Source organism: Melozone crissalis, unplaced genomic scaffold (assembly GCF_028551555.1).
Source record: "Melozone crissalis strain CALT ecotype California unplaced genomic scaffold, PUWL_Pcris_2 ptg000019l_1, whole genome shotgun sequence".
In the NCBI taxonomy this organism is placed as follows: Eukaryota; Metazoa; Chordata; class Aves; order Passeriformes; family Passerellidae; genus Melozone; species Melozone crissalis.
In genome coordinates this window covers 24,138,074-24,159,995 of record NW_026535797.1, presented here as the reverse complement: position 1 = coordinate 24,159,995, position 21,922 = coordinate 24,138,074, and the positions used below count along the sequence as shown (strand labels likewise).

The following is a 21,922-nucleotide window of genomic DNA, read 5'->3' as shown; positions in this document are numbered from 1 at the left end:
AATGCTAGAAAGAAATAATTATCACACCTAAAGTGCTAGAATATGGAGAGATGTCTCATGTTATTGTCATTTCATCCAAATATTGATCTATTTGTCAAAACCTAAAAGATTTTGAAACCAAAATACAAACACATTTTTACAGAAGCAAATCAACATAGAAAAAGAAGAGCAGCAGCAATAATACCTTTGATCAGATCTTTCAAACACAGTTAAAGACCATTTGGCTGGAAAAAAGGACCACATCAGTTTTTTGGACCACACAATCATTTTAATTAATTTACAAAAAGCTTACAGATGTGGCTTAGACAGGAGTTGCTCAAGTTGCAAATATGCCCTGCTCTGGCAAGTCTCAATTTTTTCCCAAAGGGTAGGTCACTGCACAGAAGGACAAAAAACCACCCAACCAAACAGCCTTGGGAATACATGAAAAACACTTTTCACTCAGAGCTAGAATTGAATATTTTTATACCAAAACCAGGCTAAACTGCTTCTTCAGGAAATTATCAAAGGCAACATAGCTGAGGTTGCTGAAAGAGCAAGAGGGGTTGGGATGCATTTTGGGCAACAGTTTTGGGCAACTGCAAATTCAGTGAATATGGAAGATGTTACTATCAATAATGACAAACCCACTTAAATTGAGTTCATACTTTCTTTGATAGTCCTTTGAACCTGAAACTCAAGACGAAACTTAGGATGGGATCAAGTCCTCCTGGACTGAAACCTATGAATTACATACAGAGCTGCACCAGACTGATCCTAAAAACCCCTCTCAAGGAGTAAAGCCATATTTACGTATTTCCATAATGCTGAGAAGATCTCTTGAGTGAGTGAATAACATTTTGGTGTAGTTCAAATGATTACCAGTCTTTTTACCAGCCAGCCTTTCTTTCTCCCTACAGAATCTGTAGGCTCTGAGGCAAGTTTGCCATTATTCATGGGTGATCCACGACAAAGAAAATGATGCTGTGGGCAAGGGGACTATTTCAGGGAGATATACTGATGTGCATCCAGGAGAGATTCTTTGGAAATACATTTGTTAGAACACACACCTTAGCAAACCTTGTAAATTAGCATTTTCGTGGCAACTACACTGACCAACAAAACACACAACCCCAGTCTGTATGCACAGTATCAGATAGCAACAGAGCATGGGCCAGAAAATAGCACCCAGTGAAAACCTCAGAAAATCCAAACAGGCAGTAAGAGATAGTTACTTCCAGAAGCATGATTCTTGCCTCTTCCATTCCTTGGGACCATTTCAATAGATATTCTACCAGCACAATACCCCTCAAAAGTTTGCTATGTGTGCCTGTTGTAAATATGGGTTGTAGCAGCAAAGAAAAGTGATCTGGGTAGTTTATAGCTAATACTGATTCCTTGAGTGAAACAAGCAGCATCAGCAAAACAGCTTTTTTATTGTAGAATGATACCTATTCTAGCATTTTTGCCTGTATTGAGTGTTGTAAATAACCACAGTCCTTAATGGCATTTTCATGCACACACAAGTTTTATGTGCAGATCTTGCTCCAGGTGATTTCATCCTCACTCCACAAACTCCTTATCATTTGTACCTAATGTCTTTCTTCCAGGTTTCAGAGAAATCACTGAAATCAGGTAATAAACTATCTCCCAAAAGGTACATGTCTTTCACATCATATAAAATGGAAATTCAGTGGAGAGCAGATAAGTTCTCAGAGCTCAGTCTATAAAAAGGGAAGCATATGCAGTTCTGTAGAAAAACATGAAGGAGTAGGGTAAAGTAGGCAGAAGTTACCAGTCTGACGGCTAATTTCTAGCAAAGTTTAACTTGAACTTATGACTTTAGTAATTCTGTAACTATCAGAGAATTGTTGACATGGTAGCCTTCTCTTCCCCTGCATTTTCCCTCTTTTCCCTACTTATTTGGAGGTGTGTTAAATCAGAACACAGGTCTATTCTATTTCCTCCAGAGATGGAGCTATCTTCCTGCTTTTGAGAGAGAAATTTCCATTACTGGAGGAAATCTGATTATGGATTATTTCACTGCTTGAGTCACTACTTGTGTGTAGATGCTCATGTGTAGATACTCATGCAGTATGAAACACAATCTTCAATCTCTACTGTAATTATGAAGAAAAAGGAGAGTTAAGGACAGACCACAAATATCTTGATCATCAATGAAATCTGCAAGAGAAGCTTCTGGAGACACTTAGATATTTTTTCCCCCTTGGATCCTTTGATTCACCCAAAATTGATCTCAAAACAGATTACAAAAACAATGAAAATACATATGGGAAAACTCAGCTGTAGACTCCAGTTTTAGATGGTGACAACTGGTAACATTTCTTTAAAATGCCTCAGTCTGTTAACAATCTAAAGGCCTCTGAAGAAGACTTGAAAAAAATTGCCAAATACTAAGTGCAAAACTGTACAATAGCTTGAAATAGCATTAATTAGAAGGGTTGTTCACAGTGGTTCCATTGATAGAAAATTGAGAGCCACAATCACCCTTTACTTTAAAGGTAACAAGCACTACTTAGGGTGAAATTTTTGAAAAATTATCAGCTGTTTGACATGCTTTGTGAAGATCAACAAATACAGAGACATTTCAGTGCAGAGACAATGAATAATAAATATTACTTTCACACTAAGACATTAGCTTCCATACTGCACTCAGACAGACATTTTGACAGTCAAAGTACTGCACAAACACAGGCACAGGAGCAAAATGTTAGGGGAAAGTGCCATTATGTAAACACTGAGCAGAAAGAAGGCAGAACTGAGCTGCACTGGGAATACTCAGGCTACTACTTAGGACTCCACTGAAACAAGAAATGTTGAATTCTCATACAGTATTGTTTTATCAGCCTCCACTTCATTCAAATAAATTCCCTCATTTTAGTCTCCCTGATGCTTTGTGCAATTTGTACATCCTTGAAACTGATGAGATGGCTGGAAAGACAGATGCCTATTTCAAGTGAAGTGTCTGTCACCCATTATTGTGGATGACTTGGCCAAAGTCTGAGTGTTCACAGGCTCATGTGCTCTGACTACAGGAGACATACAATTGAGAAGTAGGATGCCCAAAGTGAAGAAACCAGTAACAGAAACCATTGCAACTGGGAATCAACACTGAGATTTAAATAAACTAAACATTGTCAGAGCTGCCATTTTTCAATGCATCAGCTTTGCTTCACTTGACACTGAGAAGAACACAGCAGACAATCAGGACTAGTGAATCTGGCCACGGTGGAAAGCTGCTTGTCTGACTGCACAAACTGTTTTCCTTGTTGTTTACTAAAAATTTATTTAAAAATAGGCATGATGTCTTTGCAATCCAGCTAAATAAACCACAGTAAGTACTGAAAGAAGACACTCATTGCTCCTCATTTTTTTTTTTCCACACTATTATCACACCTTTGCCATGACAGCAGAAATAGCAACAGTTCAGGTACTTGCTCTTAGAACAGCTAGACAACCCTTAAAACATCAATTTCCCAGGAGGCAGAAAGAATCCCAAATTTTCATGAAGAGGCATTTGCTGTCTGAGACAGGTTCTTCTCCCCTCCCTCCACTAAGAAACAATTGTAATCTACTCTGTACCTTTCCAAAATGCTGTGGACAATTACATTCAGAAAGAAAAGTCATTCATGCCTCACACTCCTGTCCCAAGAGAAGCACAGAAAAAATTCCTGTCTTGCTACCACAGGTGCATCTTTTTTGCATCTGCTAGCAACAACTGATGAGATCATTCACCAGACTGTCATGAAGTAAAAATATTAGCCATCAATATACTCAAGCTCCTGGATCAGAAGAGACAACCCATCTCATGACACTCACCAGGGCTGCCTGATGACAGCTTTCATTCCTACATCTCCATTTCTTCTGCTTAGTAGTGGGTGTCCTGGGAGGTTCATGAGATTTGTATATCAAAACCAAAGAAAAAAGAGAAATACACCTGTAGGAAGGTCAGGATTTCAGAGCATTTCAACTCAGGATTTAGTATGGATGCAATTGCTCTAAAAACTGTAACATGAGTTACTTTTTGGGGGGATGGGTATTTGTCTATTTGTCCTCCTTACCCAAGAGGCCAATTTATTCCAGCATCTATCCCAATTAAAGTCACCTCAGAAAACCTAATGTATTTTTTAAAATTAATTTTATTTATGGGGCTAATGCCTGCATGTAATTCAGCAGCAGCAGCCACATTTTTTTTACCTTGCTTGATTATGCTATATGGGAAGAGTAAAAATGTAAAAAAACCCTCCAAAACTGCTGTAATATAAGGGCTTTTCCTTGCAAAAGAAAGGCTGCTCTGTTTTTCCCTCTATTACTTATCTGATAAGTCACAAATAAGACAGCATTTTATTTGCTTTATTTTGGAATAGCATTTTATTAGTTTTATTCTCTTTCCTCACCTTGCATCACACCCTGCTGGTGGTAAGAAACTGAGTCTGCATGGCACTACTTCAGAAGCCAAAGTTGCATAAACCCTCAAAAACAAAACAGTGTTTAAAATGTGCAGTAACTTAAATAAATGGCTCACATACAACCACTTCACAAAGAAAGGAAACTACTATGAAGTGAGGATCAGGCTCAGAAAGGTGGCCTGCCAGACTTGGCCACAGGCTGCATGTGACACTGTCAAACTGCCTCTCTATGGAATATTTCAATTTCTGTTGGACATGATACATGCAGTATCTCTCTGCTAATTAACTTGTGGTGTTAACGATCACAGGGACACCACTAAAATGCTACAAAATTACTTTCAGCACTTCACAGGTAACTGAAAACTAACTAGCAAAAGGTAAACCATCTCAAATTCTCGTACTCTCCTCTGCTCAGATTAAAGCACAAAAGTGGTAACTGAGTAACTGCAGTGTTACTGCCCTTCCTACAGTCGCTCTGCAGAGGACACTCATTTCCAGAGGTGTCGGTTCAGCACTTTCTGTGAGCACTTGGTTGAGACCAACCTCCCTCAAAGCAAGCCTGACATTCCCTCCTGCCTTGTGCCAGCCCTCAGTGCACATTGGCTGACTAAGGCACATAATGAAGCATCCTTATGCCCTTACTCAAACGAGTTCCCACAGAAATATCTCCAGACTTTAATCTACAAGAGCAAGAGAGTGAAAAAAAAAAAAAAAAAGGTTATCTGGGACAGAACTGAAGAAACTCCTCATAAAGATGCCAAGGAAAAGAATTTTTTTCCTCCCCTTGCCCTCCCCCAGTTTTAAAAATATTAACAGGAAGTAAAAACAAAACAAGCAAGTAAAGCCACTTCAACCAGGTCAAATGTGTGTTGAAGCAAAGGTAAGAAACCACTTAAAGCTCTCACAGGATTATAAGCCCCTTTGACAGGTCTGATAATTTTAAAGGCTTAATTCCATTACAGTATCTGGCAGCCTACAAGGGCACATTTTACTAACCATAGGCCACCAGGTCATAATAGATGCTGACAGAAAACATCAAAGGTTAAGTAGGCTGTAAGACCATAAAGCATTTCAAGCTGCACAGTGCCAGCAATGTTAACTGTGGAGCTGTTTGAGAGGAGAAAACAATGGCTGAGTCCTGCCCCCACCTGCAGTCCCAGGGAAGCCCAGCAGAATGAGCTGGCCAGGATGGTCAGCACAGACCATGCTCCTGTGACATGAAAGTGTTTTCGGCTGTATCAAAGCCCAAATTTTCTATCTTACTTAAAACTCAGAGTGCAAGATCAGATTAATTAGGCTGAAGAAAACATAACCACACAATAGATTTGTCCTCTTCCTCTGGCAAACCCAGTGAGCAGCTGCAGCTGGAGCAGCGGCCGAGCCACAGAGGAGCAGCAGGGCTGGAGGCATCCTGGCAGCCCAGGTCAGGCAACCTGCAATCGCCTCTGTGCAACACTGGAGCACTCTGACTTGGAAAAGCAGCGCTCAGATTCTTGCTGTCATGAAGATCTAAGCCAGCAGTTAAAACAATTTAGCAAGAAACAGTAATTTTGCCTTCAATATCCCACAAAACTTACTCAAGCACTGCAACATAACCACTGCAGGTGGCAACGCTTGCTTCAACTCCCCCTGAGAGTATTTATGCAACTTACACATGCAGTTAAAGCTCCAATATGTAATTTGGATTGCTCACTCTTGAGGGGTGTCTAGATGCAGCACCAATGGCCATAATCACAGACTTAATCTTATTTCAGCCACTAAATATGAAACCTAATATTTGACATTCCAAACTAGTGGAAAGAAAGGCAATGCATAGATCATTGCCTGTGTGCATGGAAGAGGCTTGGAAACTGCTTTCTTCTGCATACTGGCTTTCTACAAGGCACTCTGATAATATACACAAACAGATCTTCTGCTTTTTCTCTTCTCTATGCAAAAGAGCTCTCCTGAATGACATCTATCTGGATAATAAATTGCCAATACCACAAACAATTAAATTAGAAGCAGTTCAAAATGTAAGGGGGTGGGAGCTGACTACTGACCAAATCTGACATACAAATAGCCTGCTAATTTGTCAGGAAGCCAAAATAAATGAAATGGGCTGGCTACAGGTGCAGGTAAACGCCTCAGAAATAGACATCAATAAATCATTTAGCTCTCTATAACATTTTAGATTACAGTCATTTAACAAGGACATTTTTGCCTTTGCAACATGATTCATGAGTGCTTCAAGTGAGTCATTTAAAGTCAGCACTTAAGATGGGACTTTAAAACTTCCATTTTTTCATCTCCTCTAACCTACACTTAACTTAGCAAATATTATAAACTGTATCCTCTGTTCTGCTTATCACAAAATACAAAATCCAATATTATGGGGTATTGCACACTAATGATCAACTCTCCAAACCCCAAAACTCTCTCTGTGAGAGAATTCATCTCCCTGATATTTTTTGCAGATGTAGAGACAAAGAGGAATGTTGATGCATGTCAGGCAAGCCAACATCCTAGTTTTACTAGCTGTGTCTACACAGACAGAAACATGATAAAAAGAGTGGGTCATCACATATTATAAATGTGTTGCTTGCAAGTAAAAATTACTTGGTCCTCATAATTTTCCATCTCAAGTACTTCTTCAAAAAGCCAGCCTGCAAATAACTCTTCTGTCTGCTCAAATACCATCTGTGGGGCTGTGTTTCTAGCAAAATGATACAAGGTGTCACAAACAGTAACAGACACTTAACTGCATGTTCTAAAGAAGGTCAGTCTTGTACTAAAGCCAGAAACACAAAATACACAAGGACTACCTACACGTTCATTTTGCAAAGACCATAAAAGCATATTTACAAGTTGTAAAGTCATTAATTAAAAAAAAAAAATTAAATCTTCTATTACTAATGGACTAAGACCATATATAAACTCACATGAACATTTGTTTCTTACCTGATTCTACTGCAACTTTGCTCTAATGAAGTGTACATCTTGACAGACACAAATGACTTCAAGGACCTTCCAGGTAAATAAGGCCATTAAGGAACTACAGTATTTCCACCCCAAGGAATAGATAGAAAACACATATAACCATTTGTAAAGTGGGCTGAAACAGGACAATTTAATAGTACTCGTCTATGTGCAAGACAACTGGTTTCTAAGTTTCTTCCAGACTAACCTCTCAATTGCCCTGTTGCTGGAAAAACAGTAGGAATGCAAAGGTTATAGGAACATGAAGAACTGCTGGTTATTTCCCAAAATGTGGTATTTTATTACACCTAGCATAGGAGGAGTTTTTACACACTTACAACCTCACATGACAGCCAGGCACATTGCCAAACACACATTACAAACCTGAGCTAACAGCCAAATCAGGACAGAACCCCAGTTCAGCACCATAATTCACTAAGGTGCTCCCAAACTTCCTGAAAACCACAAGCAGTGTGACACAATTCTGCAGAGTATCTGTCTGAGCAGGAAATCTGGAGTTAAAACCCCTGACAGGAGCAGAATGAGAAGGCTGAGAAGTACCCGTAGCAGACCCTGCTAACAGAACCAGAGAGACCTACAAGCTGCTCAAGGCAGTCAAATAACAGCCTGTGATCAATAGAAGCAAATACTGCTGGCAGATCAAGCAGGATCAAGACTACATAAGCCACTGCAATCTGTATGAATAAGTAAATCATGACAGGCTCCTCTGAAAGCCATGCTGTTAGGCTGATGCTTGAAAACCTTAACTTTCTAAAACAGTTGGATAGCATCAGTAGATAAGACAGTAAAAGTACTGTTAACACCCTTCTTTCAAGTCTGGCCTGCTATACGGATAAGTAAGTCACACTAAGTGGCACAATACCCCCTCCCCAGTATTTTTTTCTTTTCCTACTATATATTAATGCAGAAATAAGGTTGTTAGTAAATGTTAAATATACTAAATCACAAAAGCAAACAGCAGGTCAGTTAAACTGGTTAGCACAGCTAACTGAGAACTGAAGTGAGTCCTGTGACAAATTCCCTTAGTTCTCCCTGTTACCTTCTAAGGTTGACCACAAAAAGGTAGTCAAGAATAAGTAAAGGAGTGCTTTTTGTGAGAATCCCAGTTCTTCCCATCTGCCCTAGTTCTGCTTCTACTGAAGCTCTACTCACTTTATTTGTAACTAAGTTCGGTCAGAATGATTTTGAAAATCCAGTACAGATAGTTTTAATGATAAGACTGTGAAAGAATGAACCTCTCCAGGTACTGTAACACTATATCTGAACACATTCTAACAAGCTTGTATTCACCAACAATTGTGGGATTTTGTCTGCTTCCAGGATCTCAACAGAGAGTACAGCTTGCCTACTGCCTGAAACTTAATTTAATAGAAGCAAGGGACACTGAGGAGGTATAAAAACCACAAACCACTAACAACAAAACTCAGTTTGAGGATTAGAATTTTATAAACAAACATTAAGGGTTACCCATCAAAACGTTGAGAGCTGTACTTTAGTTACAATAAATAACAAGAATCAAGAGCTTAGCTGGCTGTCAGAACATTTTACTGGTACTAATAAAGACAACTGAGAACAAAATTAACTTTTTTTTTTCTTTATGAAATAGGTAAAACTGTCATTGGTTGCACTGGATTACTGTCAATAGAATGATCCCAAACAACCTAAGACTCAGGATTAGTAACATGCAAACTTTCCATAGAATATTTAAGAATGATCCAGGTCAAGAACTGAAGAAATGTATAGTATTTATTAGAGGTGGGCTGAGTGGCAGCCTTCCACACTACTGAAGTAATTACTGTCCCAATGCCACTAATTTTTCTTTATAACTATACTTTTTCTTGATTTTAAGGAGAAAACTTGTCAAGTAACTTCCAATTAAAAATAGAAATAAAAAAAAACTGTCTGTGATCTTTCTGGGTTTCTCTTGTTTCCTTCCCGGATTGCCAGTGAAAGCCAGACTGGCTGGCTGCTTTCTCCCTGATGATGAATGGATACACACTCTTCCCTATACCTTGAAAGCTATTACTGCTTTGCTTTGCTGCACATCTCACAATTAGTGAAGCAGCCATTTCATTTGAAGGCTAGCTCAACATTTTACATGCTGGTTTAAAAGACTTTGCTCAGTAACTTGAAATTGTTTTTAGTTACTTCCAAAGCAACTGTTTTATATACCAAAACATTGTTTTCCTTCAGCATTTTAGAAGAAGGTATACCCTGTAGAATTTTGGTTCCTATCCTGTTGTTAGATGAGCCAAATGATATTAACTTAATGTATTCTTTTAAGTGTGTTAACTTCTAGTTATTTTTAATGAATTTATTTTTTGTTTTGCTTACTTCAAAGAAACAGCCAGTAACACCATACTACAGTGAAACAGATGTCATGTCTACTGGTTTATTTCACAGAACTTTCTGGTTTCCTCTGGAAAGGCAGTACAAGGAAAACAAACTCTAAGAAATTCAGGGGACACACAGTGTGGTCATTTGTTACATGATTTTTTTTAAGCCCTCTGGATATGTCTCTGCTGTGTCTTGCAGGGTACCAGAAGTAGTGAACCATCTGCTCAGCCTGCACAGCTCTCCACATGCCCAGCAAGGCTTCTGAGACTTCAATTAGATCACCCAGCTCCACTTGCACTGAACAACAATGCAGCGGTAGCTGAGCAGTGCTGGGAGGAAGCAACTTTTCCCCACCTTTTTATTTTTTTCCTTCAGCAAAAACCTTGCTGTCCAGCTGCTTGCAAGCAGTTTCAGGGCAGTCTGCTAGACACAGATTCTTCTGCTGTTCCACCCTAGAGAAAACATAAGTTCCCCTAGGCAGAGCAGCCTCAGAGGAAGGTATTTCCTGTGGCCCTCTCTGTTCTCCAACTGAGAGGAACCAAACCAGAGAGCACCTTCACTGAGATCTCTGGAACATAATTTTAACAATGTATCACAAGATGAAGTGTTGGGGTTACTTATTTTCTGCTGATTAGCTCCTTCCCTGGTTAGCTCTTTTGATATTTTTAAATATAATCTCCAGCGTATTCTTTTGTTATGAGAAAAAAAAGTTACAGTTGTGCCATCCCATAGAGTGACAGTTTCCTGATGGCTTCACTCTAATGATTTTTGGTCACTGTTGATCAGCAACATCCCTTTTGCTGATGTAACAGTCATGAGAAAGCAGCCTTGCATTGTCACAGTTCCAGTGACAACTGAGGATAACGTGGGAACTTCTGTGTCCTCAGCTTACCTCGTGACATAGAAAAACACTATTCTCTTGTCTTAGTTACACATCTTGTAATTGCAGGGGCTTGGGGCATTGGATTCAGAGACTCTCTTGAACTAATTGCTGTACTAACTCTTACGGCAACAGCAAGCCTGTTTTGCCAGACTATTCTCTCTAAACTATCTCACTGTAATTAATACAGCACCTGTTACTACAACAACAAATTGTTTATTCACTGAGCCTAAGTGCCCTCTGTTTTCCTCTCATGGTTGGTTTGCAGGCTCTGCTTCTTTGCTTTGTAACCAAAAGCTGTCCCCTGTCCACTTCATGTGCACAAGCTTTCCTGGATGTTCCTGGAGCATTCATCCAGCAAAAGGGTCCCAGGACTAAATGCTGCTTTCAGCACAAGTAATACCAAGAGAGTGCATGTGTTTCACTGAAGTATGAACACAGCATCATGTCAGCCAGGATCACAGAGACACTGACATGCACAGCTGTGACATTTGTACCCATTCTACTGTGATCTACACAAGATTAAAGGCTTATGACTACATTTCAAATCTCACTTACGATCAGTATTTTCAATTGCTAACATGAAACTGTACCTCACTTATTCAGATGAATTCTTTACTAGTGAAATTTCACTGCACTTGCAGACGTATTTCCCCAGGGATTTTCTGATGGCTCCTCCAGAATGGGGTAAGGGTGATGTTAACTTAACAATGTTAAGTAGTTGTTTAAATCAAACTTTGACCATAAACTTGATACCAAGCCTTTGGTAACACTCTTCTGTTCACTTAAACTGGAGCATTACTGACTGAGTTCGACTGAAATAAATTTACATAAACCCAAACTTTTTTTTCCCATGTTCTATTGCACTTTAGCTGCCATATCAGTTTAAATGCTAAGCAAAAAGAGGAACAAAATTCTGCTAAGCAGATTGGTGACAGCATGGAGAGACATGCTTCTGCTCAACTTAGAGACACTTCCACTTTTATGCATGATTAGATGCTGATAATTACTTTATTACGAACATATCTGTAATAAACTTCTAACTTGAACAAAAACCACCGGAAATATTAGGCAACATAGAGCAATTTTAGCTGGATCTTAGTTTTATGTATTTCCATTTCCAAGTAATGTTTCAGTCACGCTAATTGCTTTTCCTAGGTCACCCCAGCCTAATGACCTGGTTAGCTTAACCTGAGACATGACTTCTTGAAAGAAACTGTCTCCACAGTAACTTTAAATTCTAAAATCTACATATTTGCAGAGTGAACAGTCTTTTATAGTATTATGAGCCAAGGTAAATTGTCATAAATGTGGCTTCAGTTTAACCAGTTCACCCCATGAGATGTCTACAGAGAGCATTTATTTCATCAAAAGATGACAGATAGTAAGGGATTTTTAACTGGGTCTTAAAATGGGCTCACCTGAACTCAGGACAAGCAGTTTGTATGACTGAAGTCACAACTTGTTTTGACAGTGGCTTTAGTGGCTCCAGAATCACTGATGCTACTTTATGCAAAGTCTATTTTACCTTACACAGCGATTTTACCCATTCAAAGAGCTGCTATTTACAACAGCGACCTCTCTTCCCCCAACAGACCATCCTGTCAACATCTGAATTGCAAAAACTGAAGCTGTATAGATCCTTTCCATTTTGTTTTTGGCATACATTGATATATGCTATTTTATTAAGTTTTAAAGCACTATTTGCATTAAGCCGGCTAACTAAACTGAACAATAAAACTAATGTCCCAAATTCCAGTCTGGCATCACTAGTTTGAAACTTTATGATAACTCCTTAAACAATATGCTAATTTAGTAACCTTTTCAGTTTTTTACACAGGAAACGAATAAACAAGACACTTGTTACTACTCAGCATAAGGGGCAAAAAACTTGTCAACTGGAATGCCCGAGACTGTCATTGATACTCATACTACTTTGAGATCTTCTATGAAAGCACTCGTCACAGATGTGAGTTCTGCACGGCAAGGTCTTTATAAAGACGGCAAAAATGAAATGGTGGCAGCAGTATTGTCACTGCTGTTTGCAGAACAGCTTGTCACGTTCTGGCAGTGCCAGGCAGGCCAAAGTTGCGGAAAGGCCGCCGCTAACCGGCGCTGCCTTTGGGCGGTGCGGGCGCAGCTGCAGGCAGCAGGGCGCGGGCCGAGCCGCAGGGTGCGGGGCAGGGCAGGGCACAGCCCGCTGCCATCGCTGCCAGCCCCGCGCCGCCGCTCCCACAATGCACCCGCTCCCGCACACACACACACACACACACACAGACACACACGGGCACGGGCTCTCCCGGGGCCAACACGCTCCAGCACACGGCCCCGCTCCCGCACGCACGGCCGCCGCCCCCCCGGAACCAACTTACCCCCGAGTTACATCCCATTCACCGCCCGGCTTCCTCTGCCGCCCCTCCTCTGCGCGCCTGCCTCTGCCGCTGCAGAGAGGCCACATATGTCTGCAAACACTTCTAGGCAGAAAGCAGCCAGTGCAGAACAAAGACAGCCGGGGTTGCCTTCATCTCAGCACAAGGCAGCCAGTAGCTATTTTCAAGCTTGTTCGCTCTCCCCCTCTGAGGGCACCCTGCTCTGTTTCTCCCTCTCTCTCTCTCCTCTTTGCCTGTCCAGCTACTGCACAACACGCATCAATTATTCATTGCTTGTCTCCCGGTTTCCAGGCAAAACCAATCACAGATGGAGTCTTGCTAATGGGCTCATGCCGTACTTGCCAACAGGCTATTTGTGCTCAAGCTACAACCCTCTAGAGACAATAAAGAGAATCAGGTTAAGCTTTAAAACTTCACACGTACGCGAACAGACCTAAAACGGCGGTAGACATGTAAGCATCCCTATGACATTGCTTAGGAGTACGTCTTCGGCATACAGCATGGCAGAAGGCTGCTGTAAATCTTCCGAAAGGGCTTTAAGAAAATCAAACACTCAGAAAAATCTCACCTCAGCTGCATGTTACTGATATTGATGGTTCTCTTTTCTGTCTCTAGTGATCCATGTCTCGCTTTCCCATTACACAGAGAGGTATGTCCTTCTCTCATTCTCGTGCACACACGCGCACACGCACGCACACACACACAGCCACAGCCACTTTGCCAGAAGGAAGAGAGAGAAAGAGAGGAGGGAAAAAAAAACCACCCAGGCAGCTCACATTTCAAACTTGCAAGGAGGGGTGGTGCTTAAAACGCTAGGACAAAGCCTCTGTCTCGGGCACCCAGTCAAAATACTAAAATAAATCCCCTCGATCAATTAATTGGAAGCAACACTTGCTCGAGCCCGCGTAACAAACCATTAAGGGCACCGGGGCTGAAAAGTCTTGAGATTTGGGAAATCTCGTACCCTCGTTTCCCCCTACCCTGTTTGCTGAATGCTGTTGACTAAATCCATCAAACTAGTCATGCTAATTAGCGTCCAGGGCAGCCTCGGCGGCGGAGCAGCGCCCGGGCGGGCGGTCCCGCGGCCGGAGTTTCCTTCCGGACCGGCCGCCGCCCCGCGCCGGGCAGGAGGTACCGGCGGGCCGGGCAGGAGGTACCGCCGGGCCGGGCCGGGGGCTCCGGCTGCGGGCCCCAGGGCGCCCCAGCGCTCCCGCCCGGCGCCGTCCCTCCGCCGCCAGGGGAAACTGAGGCAGGCGGGCGGGCTGGGGCTGACACCGGAGCCGCTGTCACCTGCGGGACAGCCCGGCCCGGGCAGGTGCCTTGGGCTGCGTTTGCGAGTTCAGGTCTTCACCTGGGCCGGCCGCACACCGCTCCCCAGACAACACCCGTTCCCACGCCACCGCCTGCTCGGGGCTGCCCATGGAAGAGTTTTAAACACGTCCAGCTGTGCCTGCGGTGGTCAGCGTTTCAACTGACAGTGCCGAAGGGAAAAAAAGGCAACAAACAATCAACCCCCAGGAAGCTAATGTGACAATTCTTTGCTGCCTCTCAAAGGGAAAACTGGCAGTTTAAGTTGTGGCCAGCCGAGCACCAGCCTTTTCCTGCCACCCTCCGCGGTGCAGAGCCACTTCCTTCCCCACACAACCTGCACAAAGGCACCTCCACCTCTTAAAGGCGCACCCGGCCCCCTCGCACTGAAGCAGCCGGCAGGTTCCAGCGAGAAACAAATAAAATACAAACAATAGAAACAAGAGCACTTGAAAAAAATACTGTCACTCCAGCAAAATTCCTTTCAGTGAAAAAATGGCCCCAGCTTCCCTTGCCATGCTTACAGTCACTTAACTGTGCTTCCCAAACACCTTAGCAGAGAGTTGGCAACATGACAGATCGGAGCAGCAAACTATCACAGATATCAAAGAGCAGCTCTTCTCTGAAAAATGATTCCACAAAAAAGCATTGTCAGATTTCATGTTCTTTTTTTTTTCCCCCCAGGGAATCCACTGCAAACAGCTAAGAGTAATGTGTGCTCTCACTTAACTTCCACTCCTGATGCAGGATCTCAAGGTCAGCCTGTCAGACAGGGTTATTGCTTTCTCTCCACAGCCATCAGACCAAGCAGAACTGCAAACCAAACCCTCCACACTTTGTGCAATCTCAGAGCTGCTCAAGTGTGGCTGAAGGAACACTTCACCACAACACAGCTGCTACAGGTGGTGCAGGACTCAGTGCTGGGTTAGTGTCCAGAGCCTGTACAGCCTGGGCAAGCCTTCAGCTGGGTCCTTACAGATGCAGGTGGACCCACGGGGCAGCTGGAACCAACTATTACACAAAACGTAGTTTTCACTGCAGTTGGTCAAATTTCAGATTCAGTCACATGGAAGAAAAGTACAGAACCTTATACAATATTTTCATTGCCTTTCAGAGTAGACAGATTGTTAAGGAGGTGTAAATTATAGAGCTAGACTGGCAGAATAGGTAAAGAAAGCGCAAGTTTTAGGAGACTGTCAAAGAGTTCAGACTTGGTGGATGTGAATGAAATTGATAATTGCTCTAAAGCTACATGAATTCTTGATCGAATGAACATTTCCATACTTGTTTCAGGTTTTACTGCATTTACAGAGTTTTCACACAATTCCTAAGCTATGATGGTGTTTTGTTGTATTTTGAAAAAAAAACCACATAAAACAGCAACAAGAACATACCAGGTGGTTGCAAGGTCCCAGATACTGAGACTGGCTCCTTCCTCATAGAAACCATGATTAAGTTAATTTCTGAGAGTGAAAAGCAATTTTATTTTTTCTGTAGAGAAAACACATTCCCCAGTATCCTATTTTTTTTTCTCTACCTACAATCATAAGTAGTATCTCTCTGCAATTAAATTGCTCTTTCTAGTGCAACAGTGTAAGTTTCTCTTTTAAAGCTGCCTGTCTTTCAGAGGAAGTGGTTTAGAGTAGACAAATCACTTATCTAAAAATTATGTACTTACTTCTCCTTTGACAAATCTTTAGCAGGTTTTTAATCCCACCCTGCCACTTGAAATATCACTTTCTGTGATGACATTTGAGTCACAGTTGTCAGAAGCATCAGATCTGTAGTCAAATGGATTAAATCACACTTCATAGCATGCAGTATTTTGGAGGAGGAGTGGTTTATCATTTGTAGAAATTAATCATAACAGTTTTTTCTCTAGGGCAAATTCCCAATCATTTTTAAAGATTACTATGTTTAAGCCCCTCTGACAGCAGTATGTCAAATTACATCACAAGGAAGGTTATCTCAGGCAATGATAACTATTAACACAACTCACTGGAGACACATACTACGGGGAGAAGCAGGTCTGTACTGGGAAGCACCTTTTTATATGCAGGGGTGGGAGAGCAGGCTCTTGGCTGTGCTTTGGCTCTGGGATCTCAGTGTCTGGGGGTGTGCCTGCCGCTGGCTGTTGTCCCGGCTCAGCCCCACAAGGGAGGGGAGACAGGGATTTGAGTTCTACAGGGGGGAAAAGCAGAGACCCTTACCTGGACCACCTCTAGCTGATTAAGGGGAAGAGTTGGAATATTTTCAGAGAAGTCCTGTTTATATCAAAGTAGAGGCAACCTTTGTCTGTTCAGCATATGCTGTCAATGCACAACAATATCACCAACAAACTCCCCAAATCTCAATCCTGTCAGTCACTGTGTGGCACAGAAGCAAACCATGTTGTTATAGTACTGCTCTTTGCTCTCCGTGCCAAGACACCTCTCTGAAGACGAGTTTTTAACAAGTCAGAGGCCTGTCCTTAAGCTGCAATGATGCAACAGACATGCCCATGGAACACCAATTTTTTATGGGGAACAAGGTAATGATGTGAACACGTTCATATGTTCAGGTGCCTTTGATTGCTCAACACAAACAGCATGATGCTTATCTTCAACTGCTTCAAGTGAGGCAGCCTTTGGGCGTAATTCTCACTTCTCTCCTGCCTTGCCTCTCTTTGGTAATATTGCAAAAACTTAATCAAATAGATCAACACCTGTAATAAAAATGCAGACCACCAACAGCAAAAGGAGGAGAGGCTGCAGAAGGGTGGTGAGAAAATCACCCATTTGGATACTTCAAGTATCAAGAAGACTACAGGAGAGACAGCATCATGTTCTACTGTAACAGCATTGTGAGAGGTATGCTGAGAAAAGAGCAGGGAAAGAAAGCATAAATGGGTAAGGAAAATCTCTTCAAGTAGCTGTAATAGCAGTTATTGCCCACTGAGTCATAATATAATCCTTTAGCAATGCAAATTTTCTATGACCAAAGATTTAAAGGTTTATCTCAGGGGCCAATCTTTATTCATCTGAGTTTTGCTGCACTGCTGAACACAGCAGGGTAGTTCCTTACAATATTTGTCTAGAGCAGGTTATTTGCCCAAGAATTAGTTCCCTGGATATGTATATATTTTACTATTGATTTAAGGGATTCAAAAAACTCTTTCGAAGGCTTACAATTACATAGTTGAAATACACAGAATACATGGATCAGTGGCCTTGTCAATTTTTCCTGATGTTTCACAGTAGGTTCAATCAGCTGAAGCTGTAATAAATCTAAGGGCTGCATCCCAGTAAAAAAACAACCATGTACTTGAAAAAAAAAAAATTAAAATCCTTTGACTCTGCATCAAGTGTCTTTCATGCATAACCCATTTTTACATAATCAAATAAACTCCTTCCAAAAAGAGGTGTGGAAGGAAAACGTAGTATTTAAAGCACCGTAAGAAAAGACCCTTTCACATGATTGAGTCCTGTCCTGTTAAATAAGAGATTACTACACTGCAAAGAATTCTGTGAGTAAGGTACATACCCTTTGGCCACCTACTGCATTAAGATCTATAAAACAAAGGTAGGGAAGTTACAAAAGGTAGTAACACAGCATCTGCTTTTTTCCCTGCTGCCCATGACCACTGTTTGCCTGTAGCCCTTAGGAACTAAATGTTTTAGTTAACATTTAGTTAACTCTGATCTGAATCTGGAAACACCAAATGCTGTTTGGATGCACACAGCAATTGGACCACAACACTCAAAATCTTCTGAAAGCACTTATGCCCTATTAACTTTCAAGGCCCTGGAACATGCTCATGTTCTTGTTACCCCATTACAAAACAACACTCCTTCAAGCCTCTGCAAAGACTCAGGGTAGACTTATAGGCACTCCAATGAACACTTCTGTCAATTGCCAAAATATTTGGAAAGGGAGATCTACCTCAAGTCCATCTAATAATGTTGCAGTTTTCTAATCTCTATTTCCTTCATTCTTTCTTTTCACGTCTTTACCATGTGCAGAAAAGAAGATGCTCTACAAAATTACAATGCAAAAAACCCCTCAGAAATACACAGAGAAGCCATTCATTATGTTTGAACCTTTGGTTCTCTTCACAGCTATACTTCTATGGAAAGCTGCAGAGCAAAAGTAACCAAAGCATGCAGAAATCAAGAACAAAGTACATGAAGGAAAAATCACATCTGTCATGTAATGTGGCAGTCAGAAGAGAGGCTTTACAGACCTAAGGTGTCACTGTAGTGATGGCATCAGCCCAGAGCTGTCCCCAGCTCTATTTCACACACAGCAGAGCCACTGCAGCTGCCCCCTCACAACCCAATTTGTTCATCAGTTGATTTCAAAGACAGATACCACATACCTCACCTGTGAAGATCTGCCCTTATTTTAATGTGTCTATTTTGCTACAAATGCCAATGTATGTTTTAAAATCTGCTTTTCATGACATGGGAGCTTCATTGTTTTTCTAACTTTTGGATGCTTCTAGTGGATTTCATTGGTAAACTGGAGCATGGCACAAATGGCTTTCAGTGCCTCTTGATACCTGGGCTGGAGCTCGTGACATCTCCAGCAAATCAGAAGGAAATCAAAATTAAGTGATGCCCTTTCCATTCAACATCCATTTTTTCAGCATGATCAAGTGGATTTCTAAAACATCCTGATTTTCACTATGTTTTGATAAAATATTTCTATACCACATCTTGCAAACTGCTTCAATGTCCTCATGTAGTTTAGACATTTTCAGCCTTCTGCCACTTTGGGGGAATATCTGATGAACTATTCTTTAGATTTCAGACAAACCTTTCAGCATTCATATGTTCTGCAAAGTACTAAAAACTTTGTTATAATAAAGCAAGACTCTCAAGTGTAATGAGGACTACAACCTCTCTAAGAAAGTTTTAATATGCACTTCAATAAGACATTTTTTCTGCTGCTTTTCAAGCAGTTTTCAAGATGGTTAAGAATATATTCTCCCTAAAAATATTTGGTTTTACTGAGCATTTAGCAGAAGCCCCACCTCTGGCAAGCTGTGGGTTAATTAGAGCTAAGCTTTCTCTCTCCCTGATTAATTGTTCAGAGGAACAAGAAGGCAGCTCTGAAGACAGCAACTTAATCAGGTCTCACTGAAAGAAGATAGAAAACTATTAGAACAGCAGCTTGTGAGGCAATGTAGAAGTAATGGGATGCAAAAGAGTAAATGAAACTGAAGCCTGGAAAGTGGAAGCCCTGCTAGGGCACCTGAACATTTAGCTTTTCTGGGTCCTTGGAGCTGTCTTCCCCTCCACATGGAGACTCCTCTTGGTCCCATATCACTCAGATGCCTCTACTCCAAAAATCAGTTTGAGAGGAAATCTAGGCTCTTTACTTATGTCCTTTTTTATTACTACTTTTTAAAACCAATCCACTAATATAGGTATAGGAAGGTATCAGTTGTGAGAAGGAATGTGATACAAACATCCCGAGTGGGACAAAAATGCAGTAAGAAAAGATGTAAAGAGAAGACAAGTCCTTCATTACCCTCACAATTTTCATTCTATACACAGGAAAGTTCATGACAGAACTTTTTCTATGTGCTGTGAGTGAACTGTGAGAGCATTAAAATGAGAAAGTTGAGATGCAGTGCTTTTTTATTTTTATTTATTTTTAAAAACTCTATGAAAACAACACCAAATGTCACTTTCTTCAAATCAATTGTGGAGTGTAGAAAACCACTGAAAGTGCATTCAGATATTTCATGCTGCCATATCAAACATATGAGGGGTTATATAATAATCAAATAGATAAGAGTCCAAAGTTACAAATTAAAAGAAAAGTTACAAATTGGTGGCTATGCATCACTGTCTTGGAAAGCTTCCATTCTGGAATACAAAGACATTTATCATTTGGAGGCCAGCTCATGCTTCTAGCTTTGTATTTAAACAACCCCATGTACCATCATCATACACTTTTTATATCAATGTGCCAGAAAGCCATACAGAGCTATTTTTAGAGGACTCTGAGATGAAGTACAGTTTAGCTTGCTAAGTAGCCTAATAAGGCAAAATGCTCTTGGTGAAGACCAAATGCAGTCACTGTCACTCTTCCCTCATACTGTAATCAATTTCTAAGAGCATCCCTTAATTTTTCCCACTTACTGAGGATTACTGTATTAGCAGCAGGATAGAACTAGAGGGAGAGAGGCATTCTTTATAGTTTTCTCCACTTTGATAATCAAACAGAGTGATTGAAGAACAAATGGAATGGTCTGAAAAGAAAGTGGCTTTGCTCAGAGTTAAAGAAATCTCTTAGTAGACAATCATTTTAAGAGAAACAACAGCTTAACATCAGTTTTTGCTTTCAGAAACTGGCAAACTCGGCTCTCAGTCAACTCCAAATACTTCAAGGCCTCAAGGCTTCCAAGTGGACATAAAGGACTCTCAGAGAGTACTGGTGTGCTTAAACACTGGCAAGAATTTTAAAACGAAAAAAGTTCCCAAATCTACTAGGTTACTTATGATCTGAGAAAAATACTCATTTTGACATGTTAATGCTAGGAGGAGGGTGATGGTTAATGCTAGAGGGGGTGATTCTGTAACAATTTATGAGAACAGGATTAAACCCAGCAATTAACAGAGGTTTCTATCTTTAGTAATTATTCATATACCTGTTTCAGTTGATTATAAGTCATAGCTCCAGGCTGTCTGCCTGCTCTGCTAGGACACAGACAGCAACCTTTGCTAAATTGACTCCACTGGCTACACTCATGCTGCAGGAGCTGTTTTCAAGGACAGATCTACAATGTTATATGGGCAAAGAGAGGAGCAAATTGAAGATGGGTGTTCTGTCAGGAAAAGGACTGAAGAATTTGTGTCAGCATTTCTCTACATTATTAGGACCATAGATTTTTAACCCTTCACTGCCTAATACTTAGATTTAACAAGAACTTTCCTTATTATAAAGATAGCATAATTGCATCTTCTCAAATAAAATAATGAAAATAGGAACAAAATGCAAGAGCCCTCAAGATAAATAACCATATGCCTACATATAGATACAGAGGGATTCCATTAAGTGAATCCCTTCTTAAACTGTGCCTCATTTTAAAGCATTATAGCTTGTGAGTTAAATAAGCTGAGTACAGTAGAACATGAAGTTACCAAAACAATTACTACACAAAAGTATCACTCACTTTGACAACACCAATGTATACCTTGCACATTACTACCAAATAGTTACACTCATGTTTTTGTTTTTCTTTTTATCATCTTCTGCATATTTCACTTTAAAGCAGTCTATGTATTTCTTGAAAGGATGCTGGAAAGACTTCTAGGCCTGAGAAATCTTTAGCAGTACAACCACAGCAGACAGCCCTGCTGCCAGCTCCTACCAAGCACAGACATAGCTCATACTGACAGGAGGCTGTGCCTTATACTGCCCTTACTGGGCTCTCACTGAAACCAAATTTAAAATTGAGGGTTTCTGTGATACCACTAAAAGAGGACTTCTGGCATATAAACATATGCCTACTTTACTAGAGGACTTGTAGCATAGATCTATCCTACTTTGAGTCTAAGAGCAAGTTAACACCTTGGAATATTCACACTTCAAGATCTTCTAATAACTACATCCATCTGTTAAATAAT

The 21,922-nt window shown here is 41.0% G+C and overlaps 1 protein-coding gene across 7 annotated transcripts in view; it reads right to left on the bottom strand.

Moving 5' to 3' along the window:
- Positions 1-21,922, bottom strand: part of ZMIZ1 (zinc finger MIZ-type containing 1) — a 333,497-nt gene that overhangs the window by 72,724 nt on the left and 238,851 nt on the right. The window contains exon 1 of one of the 7 annotated variants that reach the window (XM_054277266.1): positions 13,564-13,677. The exons of 5 other annotated variants lie outside the window; for them this stretch is intronic. The gene's annotated coding sequence lies outside the window, so the exon portion shown is untranslated. Of the gene's footprint in view, positions 1-12,977; positions 13,163-13,563; positions 13,678-21,922 lie in introns of those variants that run through there. One more of the 7 variants, XM_054277267.1, reaches the window with a different exon arrangement.